The sequence below is a fragment of the Aotus nancymaae genome, unplaced genomic scaffold, assembly GCF_030222135.1.
Source record: "Aotus nancymaae isolate 86718 unplaced genomic scaffold, 86718_ANA_hifiasm-v0.15.2.pri h1tg000117l, whole genome shotgun sequence".
Classification (NCBI taxonomy): Eukaryota; Metazoa; Chordata; class Mammalia; order Primates; family Aotidae; genus Aotus; species Aotus nancymaae.
Genome location: NW_026988532.1, coordinates 430,939 through 449,883, shown reverse-complemented (window position 1 = coordinate 449,883; position 18,945 = coordinate 430,939). Strand labels below are relative to the sequence as shown.

At 43.0% G+C, this 18,945-nt stretch overlaps 1 pseudogene; it reads left to right on the top strand.

Moving 5' to 3' along the window:
• Positions 1–11,705: 11,705 nt before the first annotated feature.
• On the top strand, positions 11,706–11,983 carry LOC110567454 (high mobility group protein HMG-I/HMG-Y-like; annotated as a pseudogene).
• The last annotated feature ends 6,962 nt before the right edge of the window (positions 11,984–18,945 follow it).

The window sequence follows — 18,945 nt, the reverse complement described above, 5'->3', positions numbered from 1 at the left end:
TTGTTTTTGTTTGTTTGTTTGTTTTTGTTTTTTAACCCCTGCTGATTAAATAATGACCCAGATGCACAGGATCACTGATTCAACAATTGCTGTGTGGTAGCGGGAGGTCTGGGTGGTTCATTTGTCACAGCACGGAAGGCACCCTCTCAAGAACATGTAAACACGATGAAGAGCTCTCCCGAAATATTACAGCAAACATGTGCCAGCTCTCTTTGTTCTCTGTCTAGGGTCATTTCACTTATAATGACTCATCTTAATCCTCAAGGTTCTGGGAAGCATATGATACAACAGGCAGGAGGTACCCCATTTCTAACCCTCCAGCCTTCAGTGTGGAGAAGAAATCCTTTCTGGATGACCACACCATGAGGTTGAAAAAACAGGGCAGAGTCCACAGTTCTGTGTAGATCATTTATTCAAAAAATCCCCAATAACTAACAGAGCAGAAACTGGATTTAGGAATCTAAATGAAAACTTATTTTGATGACCTTTGAGAAAGATACTTCAAAACAAAGATTTATTGCAAATGTTAGCTACGTCACTCCTTGAAATAACATTCATTTACTTCGGATTAAACACTTAGTCCTCACTTCTACAGCCATATTTCTGGAATACATTCTCTGTTTTTGCCACAGATTTGGGTCTGATTTTCAATGGAAAAGTAATTTTATGGGCCATGCGTCTTTAGAATTCTTTTCGTAGCTTATTCTAAGTTGCTCATATCCCATGTCCTAATCTGTCTGAATTGTCTGCCCACCATAATGAGTGGCACATAGTTTCAAAACGTCTAATCTAGATGCTGCTCATTTTAAGGCAGAGATTTCCAGATAAGAAGTCATTTGGTCTCTATATAAGGATCAAGCCTATGGCTTTCCTATCAGTAACATTATATCCTTCTGTGACAAGCACTAAATCTTACAAGTGACGGAGGCATTTAATAAAGAATATAATACTGCTACAAATTTATGCTATCTACAAGCCCACAGAAACAAGATCCATAAAATACTTAGCAAGTTATAGCACAAAATAAACAATACATGAAGATTTTATTAGAATGTTGTTTCTCACATTCACCTGTTCATTCATGCATTCAGCAAGTATTTATTGAATGGCTGCTACATACCAGCCAATATAATGGTGAACAAAACAGATATATTCCTGCCATCACAGAAGTTACAATGTAGCAGGCAGGAGAGATACAGAGAAGTTGAACGGAAATCATAATGTCTTGTAATAAATGCTATCATGATGCAGGAATTATAACGTGTTATTGGTACCTCAATGGAAGGACAACTAACACAGGGTGTGTGTGTGTGTGTGTGTGTGTGTGTGTGTGTGTGTAGGCTGGTGGTCAAAAAGGGCTTCTCATTCATATTTATGATTTAGATAAATGATAGAAGGGTAGTGGTGGGAAGACAAGAAACCAGCATGTAAAGACCCGAAGATGAAAAAGAACATAGCATTAATTCCACGGGGTTTTGACAGTCTTCTAATACTTCACTTTTCTTCTCTGTGACGGAAGCAGTGTCACAGCCAAAGCCTTGGGCAGCACTGTGCCTGGAGTTGCTGAAAACCTTTGCCATAAAAGTTGTTTTTCTCTGTAATTGTTAAGCAGTTTGAATCTGTCAGTTATTGCATCCCCACTTAAAATGTGACCGCCTTGCAGACAGGAAGCATAGCTCATTGTATTTCCCAGAACCCAGTGTAGCACTCTGTATACATTGGAAGTTTAAGAAATGTCAGTGCTAAGCAAATAGATAAATAGCAAGAAACGGTCAGCAACTAAGCTGGAACTCCCAGAATTTTCAAGGGAGTGGCAGTGTTTATCCAACAAGTTTTTTCAGCCAATGTTACTTTCTTAAGTTTCAACTTTAAGAGCTTAGTCACAAATATTCTCATTAAGTAGTATATTGGCAGTTCAAATAATCTCTGCCCCTCTGAGTTTGCTGACTTGGTCAAGGCCAAAATCCAAAGTTTCAAGTCCCATGGAAGGTTAGTTACCTTCAAGGAGACAAAGAAGATCTGTTCATAGTCCTGCCCATCAGTTTCACCCTGAACTCTGGCCAGGCTGAGGGAAATAGCATTGCGTACAGTCTATATCCCAGACCACGGACTAAGCACTTACCTAGGGCTGTTGACATGAAGATAAATCTTCCTGCCCCTAATGTGGCTCTGGCACACAGTAGCTTCTCAAGAAATGTTTCTTGAGAAACAGTAAATACAGCCTCACATATTTAGGCAAAACACTTATAAAATATGTTACAGTTTTGTTGTTATATGTGAGACTCCCTCCTGGACTGTAGAAATGTTTGCATCCTATGGATTCTTTTCAGTCTCTGCAAAAAGAGAATTTCTCCTCTGAGGTCTTAAAGGAATCCCTATTATGGCTTTTGAAGACAGTAAGAGCTGTAGTAGCTGAAGCAATAGCTACTGAAGGGGGAATTTTCAGCTACTGAAGAGGCCCAGTCCCACTCACATGGAGATTGCAGCATAAGCCTCTGTTCCAACATCCCCTACCCTGGGAACAGCTGTTGGAACATAAGAGATGCTCTGAGACACTTTACAAAAGAAGACATACATGAGGCCAACAAACATATGAAAAAATGCTCATCATCACTGGTCATTAGAGAAATGCAAATCAAAACTACATTGAGATACCATCTCACGCCAGTTAGAATGGCAACCATTAAAAAATCTGGAGACAACAGATGTTGGAGAAGATGTGGAGAAATAGGAACACTTTTACACTGTTGGTGGGAGTGTAAATTAGTTCAACCATTGTGGATGACAGTGTGGCGATTCCACAAGGACCTAGAAGTAGAAATTCCATTTGACCCAGCAATCCCATTACTGGGTATATCCCCAAAGGATTATAAATTGTTCTATAAAAACACATGCACACATATGTTCATTGCAGCACAGTTTACAATAGCAAAGATCTGGAACCAACCCAAATGCCCATCAATGATAGACTGGACAGGGAAAATGTGGCACATATACACCATGGAATATTATGCAGCCATAAAAATGATGAGTTTGTGTCCTTTGTAGGGACATGGATGAACCTGGAAACCATCATTCTCAGCAAACTGTCACAAGAACAGAAAACCAAACACCGCATGTTCTCACTCATAGGCGGGTGTTAAACAATGAGAACACATGGACACAGGGAGGGGAGCACTACACACTGGGGTCTGTTGGGGGGAAATAGGGGAGGGACAGCGGGGGGTGGGGAGTTGGGGAGAGATAGCATGGGGAGAAATGCCACATATAGGTGAAGGGGAGGAAGGCAGCAAATCACACTGCCATGTATGCACCTATGCAACAATCTTGCATGTTCTTTACATCCCAAAACCTAAAATGCAATAAAAAAAAAAAAGAGATGCTCTGAGAGACAGCATGAGCAGTATCCCCAAATAAGTGTCATCACTTTATAAGTAGCGGGTCTCCACTCCTGCCCTTAAATTGCCCGACTCCGGCACTAATAGTCACCAAGGAGAGTGCAGCACAAGGACTGAAAGGAGCCGCCAGTGACATTACTTCATGATGCAGAGAACAAATGGATGCTTTCTCCAAAACCTGGAAAATCATGTTTATGTATGTCATGGTTATTCCAACACACTTGAAATGAGGTCTCCCTCACCTCAGGAAAAGACAGGCTCAGATCTGAGGGAGTGAAGTTCTTTTACCCACTCCAGTAATACTAGTCAGAACTCTGGCTTTTGAGTTCCTTGAGTCATGAGTAGGCTGTTCACTTCCAGGGCACTTTCCTCAGGCTGCTTTGGCATGAATTGAGGCTGGGTTACAGCTATCTCCTGGCTGAGGAAAGCTGCTTGGCTTCTCACACTTTTGGATGAGTCATTGGAGTTTCCCAGAGAAATGCAGAGGGCACTGCCACCCTTCAGTGAGTGTTAACTTCCCACAGTGATGAAGCACTGATAGGGCTGAAAACAGCAGCCAAATGGTGATACAATAACCAGCTCCAGATGAAATTTTTACTAATGTCTGTAAAACTCACACTGATTTGGAAAGGAAAGAAAATAGTATAAACAGTAAAATCCCACAACAAAGTTTCACTGTCACAAATATGTTCTTCATCAAATCCCAACCTCCTTCATTCTTTTCTTCTCTAATTCTCACCTCCCCAAGATACCTGAAAATATTTTCTGCCTGATTTCTTTCATTTGTTCACTTGACCTTCCATCATTCACTCAGCAGGTATAGAAGGAGCTCCTGTAATGTACCTGGCACTGGGAATCAGTTCCAGGTTTTCTGCCTATTACTAATTACCTATTTTAAATATGGAGTAGTAAGTACAATAATAAAGCATCAACAAAATAGGAGGTCTGGGGTGAATAGCATACATCAAGAACTTCGTTAGAGCAGTCACTGATAATTTCCTAAGAGTAAAATATCGGAGTTGAGTTTTGCAGGACATATAAAGATTTCTGGGCAAATGACGACAGTGAGAAGAGTGGAAGGTAAGAGATAGAATTCTAGGAAAAGAAAAATAGCGGTAGCTCCCAACCCTTGTTGATGCTTTAGCCACTAATGTGTTTATGATGTGCTCAGCAATTCTCTAAGCTTTTTATCTGTGTGTTTTTTTTTTTTTTTTTTTGAGATAGAGTTTCACTCTTGTTGCCCAGGCTGGAGTGCAATGGCATGATCTTGGCTCACTGCAACCTCCACCTCCTGGGTTAAAGTGCCTCTCCTGCCTCAGCTGGGATTACAGGCACTCACCACCACGCCTGGCTAATTTTCTGTATTTTTAGTGGACACAGGGTTTCACCATGTTGGCCAGGCTGATCTCGAACTCCTGACCTCAGGTGATCCACCTGCCTCCCAAAGGGCTGGGATTACAGGCTTCAGCCACTGTACCCAGCCTGTGTTAATTTTTTTAAATCCATACAAGAACCACATGAAGTAGTCTCTACTATTATTTCCATTGTGGCAACTGATACATAGAGAGACTAAGTTGCTAGAAGTTAGTAGCTTAGTCACATAGCTAGAAAGTGACAAAGCCACAGTAAGATCCAGAGCTCTTACCCACTACAGGATACGAGCACAGAAAAATATATGCAAAGGTCCAGGGATGGAAGAGAGGACAGAGCCTTCTGGGAAAAAAAAAAATGGGAGTGGATATGAACAAGACCAAATAGTTGTGGAAACGCAGCAGACATAAATGATAATGAAGTGCTAATGGGCCAGATTATGAAGAATTTGTGTACCCTACTAAAGTTTCCACTTAATTTTGAGGGCAGTTGGGAACCATGAGCAGCTTTACAGCCAAGATCAGGCTCATGGTTTAGGAAGATAACTCACAGCAGTGTAGAGAATGGTTTTGGGAGGGCCAATGGTCAGGAGACCAGTTGAAACAGTAACATTAACTGTGTACATGAGAAAGGATAAAGGGTCTGTCTTGGTCTGTTTTGTGCTGCTATGAGGGAATACCTGAGACTGGATGATTTATAAAGCATAAAAATTTACTTCTCACAATTTTGGAGACTGGGAAGTCCAAGATCAAGGAGTCAGCATCTGGTGAGGGCCTTCTTGCTTCATCATCCCATGGCAGAAGGGCAAATAGGGGTGAGAGAGAGAGAGAGAGCAGGAGCGGCCAAACTCATCCTTTTATAGGGAATCCATTCCTGTGACAATGGCATTAATCCATCGATGAGGACAGAGCCCTCACGGCCTAATTCTCTCTTAAAGGTCCTACCTCTTAATACTGTTACAATGGTGATTATGTTTATAACATATGCTTTTGGGGGTCATATTCAAGCCATAGCAAAGCACAACTAAGGGAGCAGGAACAGGGCTGAGAGAAAGGGAGACTACATGATCTGTTTACATATAGAATTTATAGGACTGAAAGGGAAGCTGACTGGAGGTGAAAGTTGATTTAATAAGAAATAGAAGAATCACTTGAGCTCAGGAGACCAGCCAGGGCAAAATAGCAAGATTGAGGTAGGTGGATCACTTGAGGTCAGAAGTTTGAGACCAGCAACATGGCAAAACCCCATCTCTACGAAAAATACCAAAATTTAACCAGGCTTAGTGGCATGCGTCGATAGTCCCAGCTACTGGTGGGGCTGAGGCAGAAGGATCGCTTGAGCCCACAGGGTGGGTGCAGAGAGTCTGATTGCACCACTGCACTCCAGCCTTGGTGACAGAGTGAAACCCTGTCTCAAAATGAATAAATAAATTAAAGAAGAATGACTTCCAGGTTTAGGTTTAGGTATAGAGCCATGCCATTAACCAGAATGACGAAGATTAGAGGAGGACATGGTATAAGAGAAAGACAGTTTGTTCGGTTTGACAATATAGCATTTGAGATGCCTGTTCCAGTTATCCATTGCTGCGTAACATACTATTCCAAAATTTAGCAGCTTAGAAGAATAACTCATGTTATTTCTCATGGTTCTGTGAGTGGGCCAAGATCAGCTGGACGTTCTTGCTTGGGCTCTCTCATGTAGTTTCTGTCAAATACGAGCTGAGCTACAGTCACCTGAAGGCTCAAGTGGCTGGTTATCTAGGACAGTTCACTCACGTGGGTGGCAGTTGATGGTGGCTATTGGATAAAAGCTCAGCTGGGCTTGTTCACCTACACACGGTCTCTCCATGTGACTTGAGCTTCTCACAGCAGGATAGCTGGGTTACAAGAGACAGTATCCCAACAACTCACATTTCAAGAGGCTTAGGCAGAGGCTGTAAGGCTTCTAGTGACCTAGCCTTGGGACTCACTGCCACTTTTGTAGCATTTTACTGGGTAAGAGAGAGTCACAGGGTCAGCCCGGATTCAAGGGCAGGGGACTCCAGAGGGCATAAAGACTGGGAGATATGGCTCATTGGGACCCATCTTTGGAGACTAACATGGTGCCTTTGGGACATACAATTAAAGTGGTTCAATATGTATTTAGATCGGGGATTTAGCTGAAGAGACATCAATATGTAGATCATGATTGATGCCATAGACGTAGATGAGATCTCCCAGGGAGAATGTGTGAAGTGCTACAAGTATAACACCAGCAGACGACTTCTGAAGCAACAGTGCCTGAAGGGAAAGCAATGGAACACTGAGTAGAGAGACCAAGAATGTGGGGCCACAGAGGCAGAGAAAACCATGAATGACTGTGCTTAGACAAGCCAAATGCAACATTTTGAGAAAAGGAGATAGTCAGCAGAGTCAAATGCTGAAGAAAGGCAAAGTCATGTAGGGCCCACAAAGTATTTTCATGGAGTTTAACAATTAGTTGATCATGGATAACCTTAGAAGGAACAATCCTAAGGAACGGGAAAAGCCAAAGAAAAAAATAAGACAAACGAAAAGGGCAGTGAATGGTAGCTAAGAGAGAGAAGGAGAAAAACTATCACAAGACATAGCATTGAGGGAGGGCTTTTGTTTTAAGATACTTAGGAGTGGGCTTTGAGGTCAGATTGTGTGCATGGATTTATGTTGGCTCTACCAGCTGTGTGGCATTGCTCAAGTGATTCAACCTCTCTAAACCTAGATGTTCTCTGAAGAGGTAACATTTAAGCTGATTCCTGAAGAATGAAAAAGCCATGTAATAGATTGGAATAATAATGGTCTTGGCTGGGGTAACAAGGGTATGAGCAATTTGGGGACACATTTGACTTGTTAAGGAATAGAATGGTGTGGGGCAAGTTGGCAGGTAGGATGGAGTAGAAGATATGGTCAGGGGAGCAGCATGAGATTGAGCTGGAGGAAGACAGAAGCCTGATCTTTCTGAGCTTTTACTATGGCAAGATGTCATCCTAATTACAATGGAAGTCACTGGAGAATTGAAAACAGAGGAGGAATTGTATTATTTAGCATATTTCTAAAACGCTACTCTGTTTTAAAAATAAACACACCTGGCCGGGTGCGGTGGCTCACGCATGTAATCTCAGCATGTTGGGAGGCCAAAGCGGGTGGATCACGAGGTCAAGAGATCGAGACCATCCTGGCCAACATGGTGAAACCCCATCTCTACTAAAAAATACAAAAATTAGCTGGGCATGGTGGTGCACGCCTGTAGTCCCAGCTACACGGGAGGCTGAAGCAGGAGAATTGCTTGAACCAGGGAGGCGGAGGTTGCAGTGAGCCAAGATTGCACCACTGCACTCCAGCCTGGTGACAGAGTGAGACTCCATCTCAAAATAAATAAATAAAATAAAAAATAAATAAACACACCTTCTCAGCAATTCTACTTCCAGGTATTTACTCAAAACGAATGAAAACATATGTTCATAAAAAAACTCGTGCAAGAATTTCATAGCAGATTTATTCATTATAGCCCCGAACAGGAAACATCCTCAAAATCTACTAATAAAAGAATAATAAACACACTGTGGAATATTTATAAATGTACTTTACTCAGCAATAAAAAGGAATTAATTTGTTTCTACAGGCAAGAAAATTTTATATGATTCCATTTACATGATATTCTAGAACAGGAGAAATTAATACACAGTGGCGAAACTTAGAACACTGGTGTCCTCTGGGAACTTTTTGGAATGACAGTAATCTATCCTTGACAAGAGTTAGGGTTAATGGCCAGCCATGGTGGCTCGGGCCTGTAATCCCGGCACTTTGGGAGGCCAAGGCAGGTGGATAGCCTGAGGTCATGAATTCGAGACCAGCATGACCAACATGGTTAAATCCCATATCTACTAAATACAAAAAATTAGCTGGGCATGGTGGCACATGCCTGTAATCCCAACTATTTTGGGAGGCTGAGGCAGGAAAATCACTTGAACCTGGGATGTGGAGGTTGCAGTGGGCCAAGACTGATCCATTGCACTCTAGCCTTGACGACAAGAGTGAAGCTCCATCTAAAAAATAAGCCGGGTGCGGTGGCTCACGCCTGTAATCCTAGCACTTTGGGAGGCCGAGGTGGGTGGATCACCTGAGGTCAGGAGTTCAAGACCAGCCTGGCCATCATGGTGAAACCACATCTTTAAAAATAAATAAATAAATAAATAAATAAAATACAAATAAAAAATAAATTATTGAAAAAAGGAGTTACACAGTGGTGAAAACTCCAAAAATGTAAATTTGGTGTTCAAATTTTACATTAAAAGAAAAAAACTACATAAATATTGAACTTCAAGGCCAGGCATGGTGTCTCATATCTATAATCCTTGCACTTTGGGAGGCTGAGGCAGGTGGATCACCTGAGGTCAGGAGTTCAATACCAGCTTAGCCAACATGGCAAAACCCCATCTCTACTAACAATACAAAAATTAGCCAAGTGTGATGGCTTATGCTTGTAATCCCAGCTACTTGGGACATTGAATGAGACAGGAGAATCACTTGAACCCGGGAGGCAGAGGTTGCAGTGAGCCAAGATTGCACCACTGAACTGCAGCTTGGGCAACAAAGGGAAACTCTGTCTCTGTCTCTCTCTTTCTCTCTCTCTCTCTCTCTCTCTCTCTAGAGAGACAGAGTTTCATATATATATATATGAAACATATATATAAGTTTCATATATATATATATGAAACTTCGATTAGTTATATGCATGCCAGAGTGTTTACAGGGAACACTACTGGTATGTTCAATTCCTTTGAAATACACCAAAATTAAAATGTATTAGCAGATGAATGAAGGGGTAGAAAGATGGATGGACAGAAATGTGAGAAGGCAAGTAATGGCAGAATCTAGCGGGCAGGTACATGAACGTTCATAGTAAAATTATTACAATTTTGCTTTATGTTTAAAATTTTCTTAGTAAAATGTTGGGGGAAAAGATTGCTCTGACCTCTCTGAACATAATGGATTTAGGGGGTAACTAAGAAAGCTGGAAGGTGAGAAGCGGCTATTGCAGTGGCCAACGTGAAAGGTGACATCAGTGTGAAGGACGACATGAGTGACATTGATGTTGAGAATGGATTTAGACAGAAATGAGCAGATTCTATATTTATGTTGGAGATGCTGTGAGAAAGAATTAATACAAAGCATTTGAACTAGAGTCTTCCCTGAATAATTCTGGCTGAGAGAGAGCCCAGTAAATCCTGTTATCTCATCCTGCCCTCGGGCAACGTCACTTCCAAATCGCCTCAGAGAAATGAGAATTTCTTCTCTATCAAATAACTCATTCTAATGTTTAATAACTGCTGCAGTCTCTTGTTTTCTTCAATTTGAAATCGTCTAACTATAGTGAGAGCTCAGATTAGTGTCCCAGAATGAAGCTTCTTAAAGTCCTAATATATGGTATGATCATGTTTATGTTTATCTGCTATACCAGAGTCCGAGACGGATCTGCAATACAATACTCCCAGACGAAAAATTTGGTACATTTTAGACATCTCTGTTAGAATTCTGTGCTCCCCATCAGGTGTAGCACACAGATAGAACCCCTAGATTAACCATGTAGGCAGGAAAATTGGGGGGAAAATGAAAACCTGTCATCCATGTCATTATTTCAGCACTAAGCCTTCAGGGAGTAGGAGAAATGTCACTCAGAACATCTCTGCAATTGCCTGAGCTGCATGAGTGTCATCAGCTGTATGATACGCTTACTTAAAGCTTGCTGAAGCTCTCACCTTTTCTCCCCCATCTATGCACCGCTATCCTTTCAGTGAAGCAGGGCCAATGTTTGTTCAAACTCAGTGGAAAACAGCAGCAAGCATACTCTCCGTTTGGTTTCTCTTTTTACAGTTAACAGTTAATAGCTTACTTGACTGCTTGGCGGAGCGCTATGTGCCAGGCTAAGCACCATGCAGCATCATTTTGATCAACCTTCATAGCAACGGTTCTATGAGGTGGCATCTATTATTATCTACATTTTACAGCTAAAGTGTCTGAGGCTCCAAGGTTAAGTAATCTGCCCAACTAGCAAGTTAGGGAATCGGAGTTCAAAATGAAGTCAGATGGTTAGCAGAGGAAAATCTCCCAACCACCGTGTGCTCACATCGCTAATGGGAATGACATCAAGAGTCTGGAGGGTGAAGAAGGTTGACTGATCCTCCCGAATCTTCAGCAATAGCCACGATGCTACAGGGCTTCTGTTCTGTCTCTTAGTGCACAGCTGAATTATCAGCTCCTGCTTTAGATGAATTCAGAGGCTTCCCTTGCAAGCCCACCTACACAGTCCCTCAAAACCTAATTCTCCGTTTATGCCTTAGTGCTTTTACCAGGGCACAAACCTTTGCATCTCTCAATGAAGATGAAACTGAACACAAGTACTCCTTTAGTTTTTATTTTTATTATACTTTAAGTTCTGGGGTGCATGTTCAGATCGTGCAGGATTGTTACATAGGTATGCACATGCCATGGTGGTTTGCTGTATCCACCCCCCTGTCATCTACATTAGATATTTCTCCTTATGTTATCTCTCCCCAATTCCCCCAGCCCCTGCTATCCGTCCCCTAGCCCCGAAAGCCCCAACAGGCCCCGGTGTGTGATGTTCCCCTCCCTGTGTCCATGTGTTCTCATTGTTCAACACTCACTTATAAGTGAGAACATGCGGTGTTTGGTTTTCTGCTCTTGTGTCAGTTTGATGAGAATGATGGTTTCCAGGTTCATCCTTTTAAAAAGTGAAAGTGGAGATCCACATTTGCTACCAGCGGCGGCCATGGCAGAGCCAAGCTGGTCCCCAGCGCCCAGCACCGCCGCTCCTGGCAACCCGGAGTGCGCACCGCAGGTCGGCGGCAGGGCTCCAGCATCCCAGTCATCACCCTTTCACCTCCTCCTTAGAGAAGGCAAGATGAGAGAGTTGAGCTCGGAGTCCAGCCAGCCCTTGGCCTCCAAGCAGGAAAAGGACGCTCTGAGAGGCAGGGCTGGGGCAGCCTCCGAAGGAGCCCAGCGAAGTCCCAACACCTAAGAGACCTCGAGCCGACCGAAGGGAAGCACAAACAAGGGCACTGCCAAGGCCGGGAAAACCACCACGAGTCCAGGAAGGAAACCAAGGGGCAGACCCCCAAAAACGAGGAGGAGGAGGAAGAGGAGGGCATCTCGCAGGAGCCCTTGGGGAAGGAGCAGTGACCGGGCGTGCCGTCTGCTCCTAGATAGAGGAGCAGCTTTCTTCTGGAACTGGACAGCTTTGCTCCGCTCCCACGACCCCTGCCCCTTCCCCAGGCCCACCAGCACCACCGCCTCCGGCCGCCAACCCCAACTTCCACCGGCGCCCTCATCACCACACTACACAGCACACTAGCTGTTGCACAGCCCCCAGTGGGCTGAATGGGGAACAGTTTTCCCCTGGCCTCAGTTTCCAGCTCCCCCTACCCACCCACGCACACACACGTGCCCTCCTGGACAAAGCTAACGTCCCCCTTAGCCACACCTGCAGCGTCGCTATGGTGGTGGGGACATCGGTCTGAGCTTTTGGTTTGGGGGCGCCTCTTTGCTCCTCCACTGTTCCCTCTGGCTTCCCATAGTGGGCATGGGAGGGTTCTCCTGGCCTTAAAACAGGCCCAAGCCCCATCTCATCCTGGCACACCCTACTCCACTGCCCTGGCAGCAGCAGCTGTGGCCAATGGAGGGGGTGCTGGCTCCAGAATTCCCCCAGCCAAGCTGTCTTTGTCACCACATAGGGCTCACACCTTTCATCCTTCTCTGCCTTGCCTCGTCTCTGCACTAGGTTGGACAGCCCCCTTTGACTACGGGAAGGCAAAAGGGGTGTGAGTCCCCTACTCCCTCTTCACTGTGGCCCCAGCCCCCTGCCCTCCGCCTGGGATCTGAGTACACATTGCAGTGATGGAGATGCAGTCATTTATAGTCCAGGTGAGGCCTACAACCCCTGTGGCTGCCACCTGAGGTGGGCTGGGGTTGCTCCCCAACACTACGTTGCTTCTGCCGCTTGGCCATTTCCCCCTCCTCAGATGGGGCGCCAATAACAAGGAGCTCACCCTGCCCACTCCCAACCCTCCTGCCCTCCCTACCCCCCAAGGTTCTGGTTCCATTTTTCCTCTGTTCATAAACTACCTCTGTACAGTTGTGTTGTTTTTTGTTCAATGTTCCATTCTTCGACATCTGTCATTGCTGCTGCTACTGGTGCCAGCTGTTCATCCTCATTGCCTCCTGTTCTGCCCACGACACCCTACCCCAAGATACTCTTCATGGGGAAGAAGGGCTGGGGCATGGCAGGCTGGGTGACCGACTACCCTAGTCCCAGGGAAGGTGGGGCACTGCGCCTAGGATGCTGCAGCAGAGTGAGCAAGGGGGCCCCAAATTGACCATAAAGGGTGTAGGGGCCACCTCCTCCCCCTGTTCTTTTAGGGAGGGGTAGCCATGATATGCCTCCTCCTGGGGCTTCCCCTCTGGTTTCCTATTTGCAGTTACTTGAATTTAAAAAAAATCCTTTTCTGGGGAAAAAAAAAGTGAAAGTGGCTTTAATCCACGCTAAGCTATACATAACATGTGTTGTGAACCATCTAGATTAGATTTAGCTAGCAGAGATAAAGAGAGAAGGAGAAAGAGCAGCTAGTTTTATGGGGGTGTAGGGGGATCAGGAAGACACACACAATTAAGTATGTGGGCCCTGAATTCCAACTTAACCTAACAATTTTTGATTGTCAGTCAGCCCATTCTAAAAAGTATTAAAGGTGTTACTCTCTGGTCCCCAGTCTGTTCTTTCCAGCTTGCAGCCTTGCACTTCTAGTGTAGAACCGGAACCGGAACCGGGACCAGAACCAGAACCAGAACCCAGAACCCAGAACCAGACCAAGCTTCCACTCTGCCCCTTGTCCTTCTTGCTGTCATTTATCTGCATTTACATTGAAAAGTTTGTTATTTGGAGAAATCAGTCTATTTCTTGGCAAAACTCTCTATAGCTGGTATAAATCACTGCTTCTCGAAGGCTTTTGCTCTCACTCTGTCCTGCTGTGCACCAAGGAAACAGCAATCTCCCCCATGACGTAAAGAACAGAAAGTACAGATGGGCTGCTTTGCCCCACTTGTCTCATTCAGACCTTCTCCAAGGAGCTCCATGGGGCTGTGAGCTATTTATTCCCAGGAAAGGCTTCACGAATAAACAGGGAAACAAAAATTAAGAGATTTGCCTGGGGCGGGGTGGGGGCAGGGGGAGAGAATTCTATCATTTATTTAGAATCACGAAATCAAATTAACTCTAATGAAATGTTTCTAACGATTTATTTAATGTCTATCTTCCACATTAAACTAGGGCTGGATTAAGGGGCAACCCAGCCAGACAGCTGCTTCAAACATCAGTCTAAAAGGGGAGCCCAAATCACCTACTGCTTTGAACTTCACCAGGACGTGATAAGATAAAAGGAACGCAGCCACTTTTAGAATACTGACTGAATGGAAGGAACATTGTCACCCAATAAAGAATGAAATACCTCCTATATTTAACTGATCCAAAGAGACCAGTTAAATTGCCTTCCTAGCTTTGCTGTGTGAAATTTGCAGATTGGGGCCAGAGCTATTGGTCTGGATTGGAGAGTAGGGACAGAGAACTCCCACCAAACAAGACTTAGATTCCACTCTCAGTTCGAAGGAATGCCAAATTATTCCCCTGCACAGAGTAGCCACCAGTCTTGGTGTGGCCCTAACGGGAGAAAGAGTTCCACATGGACAGGGGCTGTACCTGTTCTGTTCATGACTGCTCATTCAGCATCCAGCTCAGTGCCCAGCCAAAATGCATACCCTAGAGGCACACCATCGCTCAGCTCCAGAAAGTGCCATATACACAGTGTACAGCTGCTTTATACACCTCTCAGGTGGTGCGCTGCATGCAGAGTTGTGCACATGGCCCCCAGATTTGTTGACTGACCTACTGAATGGGTAAACAACATATAGATGGAGGGGGATTAACTTTTTCCCAGCAATCTTTTCTCCCTATGTCCCCTTGATTGCCTTAATGTATCTCTTGCCTTCTTAATTCAACTTGAGGGGCCAGATGTGTTCTTTCTGCCTCCAGTCTCCTTAGTAAGAGTTATCTCTCTATGGCAAGACCAGACCATGTCACTTCCTTTCTTGAAAGCCTCTGATGCTTCTCATTGACCATGGAAAGAACAAAATTTTTAACATAGCAAATGAGACCCTGTGAGTGGCCCCAAATTGCCCTGTCCAGCATCATCTCTAGCCACTCCCTCCTTTCTGCTCTGTGCACAGCTATGCCCAGGGGTCATATTCACCATGTGCTTGCTCACTTGGTACCACTACACATTCTGTTTCTTCCACCACGGATAATGGTCAGGGTTGTGTGGGATGCTCCTTTTCTTAGTCCATTTATGTTGCTACAAATTATGTGAGGCTGGGTGATTTATACAGAAAAAAGGTTTGTTCAGCTCACAGTTCCACAGGCTGTGCAGGAAGCATGGTGCCAACATCTGCTTGGCTTCTGGTAAGAGCCTCATCCTGCTTCCATTTGTGGCAGAAGGTGAAGGGGAGAGGGTGTGCAGAGAAAACATGACAAGAGCAGAATCAAGAGAGCACGGGGTGGGAGTGGGAAGATGCTAGGCTCTTTTTAATAACCAGCTCTCCTGGGAACTAAGAGAGCAGAACTCATGGCCATGGAGAGGGCACCAAGCCATTCATGAGGGATTCATCTCCATGACCCAAACACCTCCTGCCGGGCCCCACCTCTAACACTGGAGATCAAATTTTAACATGAGATTTGGAGGGGATAAATAACTATATTGCACTGCTATTGGAATTTACACTGTGTTTTTATAATGATTACGCTGGAGTATGGGTTTAGGGAAGAAAGACCTTCGAGGTAAAGTACCATTTTTTTGGCCTAATATCAAGGATAAATAATATCAACCTGTCACTATTTGTATTAACCTTCAGCACCTGGCTGAGATAGCGTGTGCCAGTTTTCTCAACTGTAAAGTTATTCTCCTCCCCCAGCTTTCACACTGTACTCTTTGGAAGGAGAATACTATTGCAGCTCATACCTAACGGATGGAAAGTATGTTCCACCTCCTTGAAGAGGGAGCATCTGTATAAATTATCAAGTGAGATTTGAAAAACCATTTGGTTCCCTTAAATACCTATTTTTATTCACCTATTCCTAATGTCAGTCTTATTCTCAGTGGATTGTTTTGATTTGGAGTAGTTAGTTATAAGTAGGGTAAAAGGTAGATACATAGTTCAGTTTTTACATTTTTCTTTCTAGGGCTTATCCTATAAACTAGAATTACTTGCTACATTTTAAATACATAACTTATAATCTTTATTCATTTCTTCCTAATCTTTTTTCTTTATAACCTTTACGGATAATACAAAATTAGTATCTATTCTTTAGAAATAAAAGAAACAAAAGTCTTGAAATGTTAATGACTTCGTTTAGCAGAAAATGAAATCTGACAAGCCGTATTACTTTTACTTTACATCTATCCGTCTAAAAAGAAGAGGCAGAGGAATTCTGATCTGTTAGGAAAAAATAATTTATTCTTAAAGTTGTACAAATGCTTTCTGACCATTAGACTACAATTCAGTGCATTTTCAACAATTTGCTCTTCTGTTCCCCAAGTCTCCCTCCAGTATGTTATTACCAGAGAATCATGATCTGAGCAGAGAGGGCTGGCTGCTTCTGTGAGCGCCTGCAATGCATGTTCTCCAGTTAATATGCTTTACCAAATAAAGAATTTGTCATTGCCTGTTGTCGGATTCAGACAAATTATTCCATTCTTGAATTGGCAAGTGTTTAGATTAAACATCTCTTGGCAAAGCATCCTGTGTTTGTAAGAACTTTCTGTTTGAAAGGCAGAAAAACCCACCACAAAGAAAAGTGTCTTGTTTTGGTCCCTAACAGAAACCAGCTTTAAAAAATGCAACAAGTTACACTCAGTTGCTAACTAGTTCATTACCAGTCGTTCCGCTGAATTCAACTGTCTTTTTTCCCAAGCTAATTTATGTGTAGATACAGCCTAAATTTCTATCCTTTGAAATTTATAGTAAACTTGTTATCTCTAAGTTCTTCTAATAATTAAACAGCTAGAACACAGCTCAAATGGCCTGAATTTGATCCCTGGAATCTCCCTAACAGTGCTTTCCCTGGGGTAGAAATTCCCTACAGGAACAAAAAGAACAAAAGAAATGAACTCAGACTTTATTTTGGAATGTCTGTATTGGTAAGGAAAGGGAACTATTAATCAACGAAAATGTGCCTTAAAGTTGAACTTTCTAAGGCAGAACTGCATAGTACTTAGTAAATTAAAATTACAAGAAGCCACAGGCAATAGACTGAGTGAGCTTCACAATAGCCATTTTATTTGGTTTTGAAGTGACCGCCTATGAGAGGCAGATTATGTCTGCCTGATTATTTTCCCACGTCTACCCAGGTGACACTGGAAGATAACTCAGGCAGACACAGGTCTGACATGTTGAGACAATGACCCCAAAGTACAAGAGTGACTACTTATCAGTTCTTTCTGCAAGAAGAGTCACTCTTGAAAGCTGTACACATCTATACGTGTTGACATGAAGTGAGAACCACAACCATTACATTTCAAAAAGGCGTGCAAACTAGCATTGAGTTTTTGGCAAAATACAGAGCTAAAGTATAAATGTCTCTGTATGCCAGCAAAAATGTCTAAAAATATTTATACATTAAATGTTACTGGTTAATGCTGAATAGTGGGAGTGTGAAGTATTTTTAGTTTCCTCTTGTACTTTATTATACTTCATGAATTTCTATAATAACAATTTTTAAACATTTAAAAATATATAAATCAGCATGTTTTTTCTCTTTCCTGCTGGGATTTTCTTTCTGCTTTGTATTCATACTTCTCTTAGCACTCTGCACATGTGCCGCTTACTATCATACCCTACCCTAGCTGCAACCAAGTGGAAGAAATTCAAATTCCTTTGATGACATATATTGATGATATCATATCTGACGATTACTAGGGCACAGAAAAAAAGGAAAATTCCGTTTGTGTTTTTTTCTAGAAAAAAATTTAAAAGCTCCTGAAGGTTTATGTAACAATCTGGCTATACACCAAATTGTCTTATTTATAGCATCTGTTATCATTGATGGTAACAAACATAGCTTGATGTTTTTCCAAGAGAAAGAGAAATGTGCAGCATTCCCTGGTTAATTCACAAAACTAAAGTCCTCAAAACCTTCTGGAACAGATAAAGTCCATCAAAGTTCCTTTGGTAGGAATGAGGAGACATTTATGCATTTAACAGGTGTAAGTATAAGTTCTCATATTTAAGAGTTTCCAATGGTTTGAGCACTTTTTTGAATTGTTAAATAAGAGGGTTTCTGGCTGCAAAACTGTAATATGCATTGACTTTAATGATGTATGAGCCGAGGAAAGAACACTGGCAGTCCCAGCAGGAATACAGTCTTCACATGCCCTGTGCTGCCTCCCTACACAGACACCGTTCTCTGGGCCAAGCACATGGATGCAGGAGGGATAGCCAGACTCAAAGCAGTGATGGGGGAAGGAGACAACCACAGAATCAACAACACTCAATAGGACTACGTTCCAGACCCTGAAAAGTTCATTGAACACAGAAAACCACAATCTAGGATTGGGAACATAGGTCCTAGAACAGAGTTTCCACCTTTAGTATTAAATCACCCACAGAGCTGGTTAAAACACAAGAGTATTGAACATTACCCAAAAGGTTTTGAGTCAGTCTAGAGTGCACCCAAGAATTTGCATTTTTAATAAGCTCCCAGGTATTGTTTATGCTGCTGGTCTGCAGGTCATACTTAGAGAATAAAGTAGAGTCAGGTGCCCTGGCCTCAGTATTGTCTTCACCACTTACATTATGTTAAACAAGTAAATAAACTCAGTCGACTCCTCTGTGAAGTGGGGTAATAATAGTTCCTGCCTCAAAATGCTACTTTGATGATAAAAGAAGCCATGTAAAGTTCCTGTCAAAACATCCAATACATTTCAGTTATTATTAATAATATTGTGTTAATATTTTATCTAAACCTCCCGCTTTACAGTTAAGGAAACTGAGGCTCCAAGAGATTGTCACTGTCCCATGATCCCAGACCTAATGACCAATGA